This window comes from Lactuca virosa, chromosome 3 (assembly GCF_052849685.1).
Source record: "Lactuca virosa cultivar CGN04683 chromosome 3, Lactuca_virosa_CGN04683_v6, whole genome shotgun sequence".
Classification (NCBI taxonomy): Eukaryota; Viridiplantae; Streptophyta; class Magnoliopsida; order Asterales; family Asteraceae; genus Lactuca; species Lactuca virosa.
In genome coordinates this window covers 392,458,966-392,464,797 of record NC_136428.1, presented here as the reverse complement: position 1 = coordinate 392,464,797, position 5,832 = coordinate 392,458,966, and positions in this window count along the sequence as shown.

Sequence of the window (5,832 nt, the reverse complement as noted above, 5' to 3'; positions counted from 1 at the left end):
CGGTGAACTTTATGTTCAAGATTTTAACGAAACACTTGTTTCAGTACCACCGTTCGATATTCAAATCATATTCCTTCGGTTATGCGTGATCTTGATAAAATGCTCTTAACCCATGACATTTTTTTACACCACAAGGTCCAGGAAATCATCAATTTTTTCTTTTTGGAATATGATTTATGTCTGAATATCTTCTTGAACTTTTGTTACTTGAAAAATCTTCCAAAACCACTTGTCACTAACTACACTGTTTATACTAGTAGTTTTGATCATTGCATTCACACTTATGTTAAGTTGTGATCATGAACAAAACTGATCCAACCTTCAAAGCCTTATTAAAAGAATCCCTTAGATACTCCTCTATGAGTATTCGATTGTAATTCGCGGGAAACTACACAAGTTGTGCAACATCTCTCTTGATGTAGAACGAAGCAATCTTTTCCCGAGATCTTACTTCCTTTGTGTCGATTGATATTTGACGTCACAGAACCAAAATTTTTTGACATAATTTTGCACACACTGAAGTCCTTGAGGTTTTGAGTAATACCAACTCATGCTGATGAGTTCGAAAAGTCTAGCATACGACTTCACTTCTAAACCCAAAAGCGAAAGAGCCCAGCCTCGAAACGAAGGGTCAAGTGACGGTTCTTATCCTCTTAGGGCACGAGAAATCACTATTTGGTGTGATGGTTTGGTTACTTCACGGTTTTCAAGGAAAAAGTGCTCATCACTTTTCACACGTTGAGACTTTTCAAGAAAACATGTGACATGATTTTAATGAATAACCGCTTAAAATTCAAACTTGTGGTGTATGTATAAAAGCATTTTGGGATCATCTCATTCAAGCTTTACGCGATCAGGCTAAAGATTTTCCCTAATTTTCTTTCCTTATACTTCATTATTCTCTCATAATTTCAAACCCTAACAATGGCGGCCACACATGTGAATATTGATCCTTCTCAAAATATCGATGATGCCACATCTCAATGTTTGTAGAAGATCCAAAGTGCCAACCACAGAGTTCAGTCGGATGTCTCTTAGTACCCAAAAGAGTTGCAGATGTTAATCGTTGCTCTTAATCACTCGGTGTTGTCTACAGTGATGTCGTCTTCCTTCTCTGTTCTGATGACCTGGTTATCACTGGCCGGATCAACTGCTATGTTCAACAATATGACAAAGGTTTTTACTTTCCAACTTACCAATGAGAAGAAATACAAATTGTCAAAGAAGCACTTTGCCCAAATCTTAAACATTCCTAATGGTGAACCTTTCTACGAGGTCACGAATGAACAAATTTTTCACATGTTCAATGATATGGGTCATCAACCTCGACTCACCAAGATCAGTGATTTCAAAAAATCATCCTTACCGTGTATCTGTAAGTTTCTATTTCGCATTTTTCATCGATGCTTGATAGCTCGAAGTGTTGGATTGGATAAAGCTAAGCTTGAGGTCTATGCAATGGTTGTTGGGTTGTATTTCGACCTTAATGTGGATTATGCAAATCAATTATGGTAGGAGTTTGGTAACAGTATTGCCAACACCAGTGTTGTAAATGGTGTCTCTTGTGCGAGGTACTAGAGTCTAATCTTGCACTATGTGTACGAAAAGGAGGGTATTCTGGTTCCAGAAGATGTTCTAAAGGCTGATTTTGTTTTGTATCAACATCCCAAGATGGAGGTGTTTCCTTCTGTGGCTCGTATTCCAGATGCCATGCTTCGTAGGGTGGATACAACGAACCATGTTGTTGTGGCTTATCTTGCCACAATCAACACTACTATTGAAACGAGTGTATTATTACCGAAGGGAATCATAGGGACTTCTAAACGTGGCAAGGTTTCCAAGAAGGTTACCAAGGCTAGTCCATCGAAGCCTGATAAAGTGTCTACTGAGAAGTAAGAAATGAAGCCTGTTCGAAAAACTATTGTTCAGGATATTCAAAAAGACGTAGTGCCTTCAAAATCTAGTGTGCTCAAACGGATGAAGAAAATGGCACATACACCTCGACATTCACTTGAAAAACAGCCTATTGTCGAAGAGGTTCCTGAGAAAACTATTTCATCAACTAAAGGTGTTTTGCTCTCCAAATCAAAGAGGATTCGTAAACCTCAGTTGAGTAGAAAGGGTGTTACTATTCGTGAGATGCCAGCTCTACTTTCTTCATCTTAGAAGAAACGTCGAGCTCATGAAATGGTGAAGAAAATAACGAAGAAGTGAAAGTAAGTGCAAGATCCATTGGATGAAGTTATACCTGAAACCGGGTTCGAAGATAGTGATCAGTTACCACCAATGAATGAAAACATTGGCTTTGATTCACATTCTAGGGACTCTCCAATCAAGTCGACTTTCGAGGCGACTAGAAGTCTTGGTGGCAATCTGAAAACATCTAATGTGGACACAACCACTACTCTGGGTGATCATTCTAATACATCCATCCCTGAGCAGACTTCGTTCATACCACCCAAAGTTTCAGTTGCTGAGTCCATTTTAGAGGAGGTACGAACTTCAGGCATCACTGCAAACATATCTAATATGGACTCAAATGTCAACAAGGGTGATGGGATGTCGAGTAGCGAAGCCCAAGGTATTTCAAATGTCTCCACTTCATCTATTCCTGTTTCCATTGTTACTTCATCTACATTCGAAACTATTTTTATTGATACTTCCACTTCATTACCATCATTTCAATCACCTACTCCAACATCTTTACCTACTTCTACTACTTTACTCACTTATCAACACATTCTCAATCAACCAATCACTTTATTTTTTCCTTTCCAATCAACCAATGGTCCAATGTCTACTTCGGAAGTTGGACAAGATGATGATGATTATATGGTTTCTTTTGCTGATATCCAATTTGATCCTGAAGAAGAAAACATTCCAGATCAAATGCTTATGTCTGGTAAGCAGTTTAACATTCTCAATTGGAAGTTAAACTCTTTATTACAGCTTCAAGTAGATATTGGGAGTCGGAATAGTGTATCTGGAATAGAAGTTGATGTCATGCTTAATGCTTAAGAACTTTGTTTGAGAACTGTTATGGAGCAGATTGAAGCAAAACATGAAGAGTAGTTGAAGCGTCAGCCTGATTTGTATAATCATGATGTTAAGAGTTTGAAAGCTGGTGCTAAAGAACGATACATTCTTTTTGTTGAAGCTGTTAAGAAAGTGAAGGACGATGTGAATTTTAAGCTTGACGAAATTCGTCAAGAGATGACGAAAAAGGTTGCTAACCTTGATCACAATTATTCCAATCTTCATAATAAGGTTGATATAATTGATGATGTTGTTACAAAGATTTTTGAATATTATAAGTCTCTTCTTACCAAGGTTGATACGAAATCAGAAAATGATTCGAAAGGTTTTGTCAAGATGGAAGAGTTATTGGGCGGTTTAAAGGAATCATTGTCCACACATAAAGTTTCTCTATCATCTTCAATTTCACAAGAGTCTATTTCAAAGCTCTTTTCTTCGTTCAAATCTACTCACGAGGGTTTCGTGAATTTGACGGTCAAGGCGATGGAATTTCGAAACATATGAACTTAGTATGGTGAGGAACACACTAATCCATGACGAATGATGACAACAGACTCTTTATAGAAACAAAAGTTAGGCCGATTTGAAAGAAACATTTGTTCTACGATGGTGTATTACGAGTGTGATCGACAATGTACTCTGTGTAGAGTTTCTAGTGCTTTCTGTTTTCTGCTTGATATTACCACTTCCACAATTGTACCGCGATGAGCGAGTATTAACAATGAAAGTGCTTTGATAACTAGTGTCGATACTCTATATTATGACCCTCCTCGGTACCTCTATGATCGCCTAGCATATACAAGTTATGTATAATTAACATGAATAAGGCAGTCGACTGAGTGACTCTGCCCCAAATCCACAACCAAACAAGGAACAGGAAGTAAGGCGGAATCACTCACTCTGAGTATGCAAAATCTTACCTATGCACAACCCTGATGTACATATTAAGACATCATAGCTCCCCTGTACAGATCTTTAGTTCTCTTATGAATGATGTGACTTGTTCAGGTGAGTGAGTTATTATAATTACTTTTACATGTTTGCCCAAGTTTTAATCTTATATAAATACAAATTGAATTTTTAAAGCAATTTTTTTTGAAGACGTACCGCAGGTCGCTGGGAACTCTGGGGTAGTTTCTCCTGCGATGATCATCAGAATTCGTCCATCCGCTCCTAAGTTCTTCGTTATCGGGAAGTCCCTCTTGTAGTGCCCCGTCTCACCCCAACCATAGCATGCCTGGTTTACTTCTACTCCGGTGTGACAACCCGAAAAATTTTAATTTTTGCCTGGTAAAGCTCCGCCACCCAACTCGACTGAGTGTCAAACTCATTTCTGCTATCATTTCGCCTTGTTTAGAGTTCATTTAAAGGTCCAAAGGTAAGTACATTCAAGCATTGAGCATAGGAATGGATCGCATACACTTCTAGCATCAAAACAGGGCCTTAGACTCCAACACAAGGAGTGTACGGCCGCACACCCCTCTCCTGGCAGCACACACACTTGTATAAGGTTAGAACTCAGCCTCCTTTAATCCCTTTTCACTCTCCAAGGCTTAGAACTCGATTCCTCTCTCAACTATCATCCGATTTTCAGCCTAGATCTTCAAGAATGTAAGTGTTCTTCACTTAAATTGTTGTTAATCCTTCCAAACTAGATCTTCAAATCTTCATCCATTTCACCAAGAACACCATGAACACACACTTGTTCTTGGCGATTTTGGACCTTCTCGAGCTTCCGGATCGTAAGTACTCTTTCGTTAAGCTTAGAACTTGTTAAGAACACTTGTTTAAAGCCTTGAAACTGCCCAGAACTCAAGAACATGTGGTGTGTGCGGCCGCACACACAGTGGTGGCCGTACACCCCACAAAAACCCCTCAAAACACCCTTCAAACACCCCTAAAGGCTTCCATATTGTAGGTACCATTCCCAAAGCTTGTTATTTACAAGAAATGAGCCTTAGAAAACGTCCAAAACATGTTCATCAAGGAGTGTGCGGCCGCACACACTCCATGTGGCCGTACACCCCTTTGTTTAGTGCTTTAGGGCCTCCAAAGTGGCTTTCTAGCTTCAACACTTGATGAGCATCAGTCCTACAAGCCTCCCTACCATTTGGAAATCGTTTTGTCCCTTCTTTACCATGAGTGTGCGGCCGCACACTCCCCTGGCCGCACACCCATCAATATGGTCGTACACTCCATTAGTTTGAATAACATGTGATTCCAACACTTGGGTAAAGTGTTTCCTAGTCCCGTAAGGTGTTTCCTTGCATTTGGTTTCTTATAAACACTAGATTGATGTGAATATATGTCATTTAGGACTTATTGTGTCTCGGGACTTCACTCATGGAACTTCTCATCCTTACACGCATACCCGTTTGAATCACCCACATCAGGTGAGTTCATACCCCGTAATGATTCTTTTAACTGTTTTAGATGTTATGAGGGGGGGGGGGAATACAAGTTGAACACAATGATAATTGTGTAAATGTTTGTTATAAACATCTTTCAAAATGTTACTTATGTCATTTATAAGTTGTCAAAACATTTGAAAAACTCTTTTAAAGTTATGTTACTTTATAGTTATACAAAACTCTGTTTTTAAAGTACAAGCATAACTTAGTAGATAAATGAGTCTTTTCAATAACAGTCCAAGTAGAACATTAGTAAACTATAATAGGTATAGTTTAGGAGAATGCTATTCATTACTTCTAGTACAATAAAGCACACAAAGAGTCAGTTCATACATGAGTCAAACACAGTGAAGAGAAACAAACAATACCATACAAAACATATAGT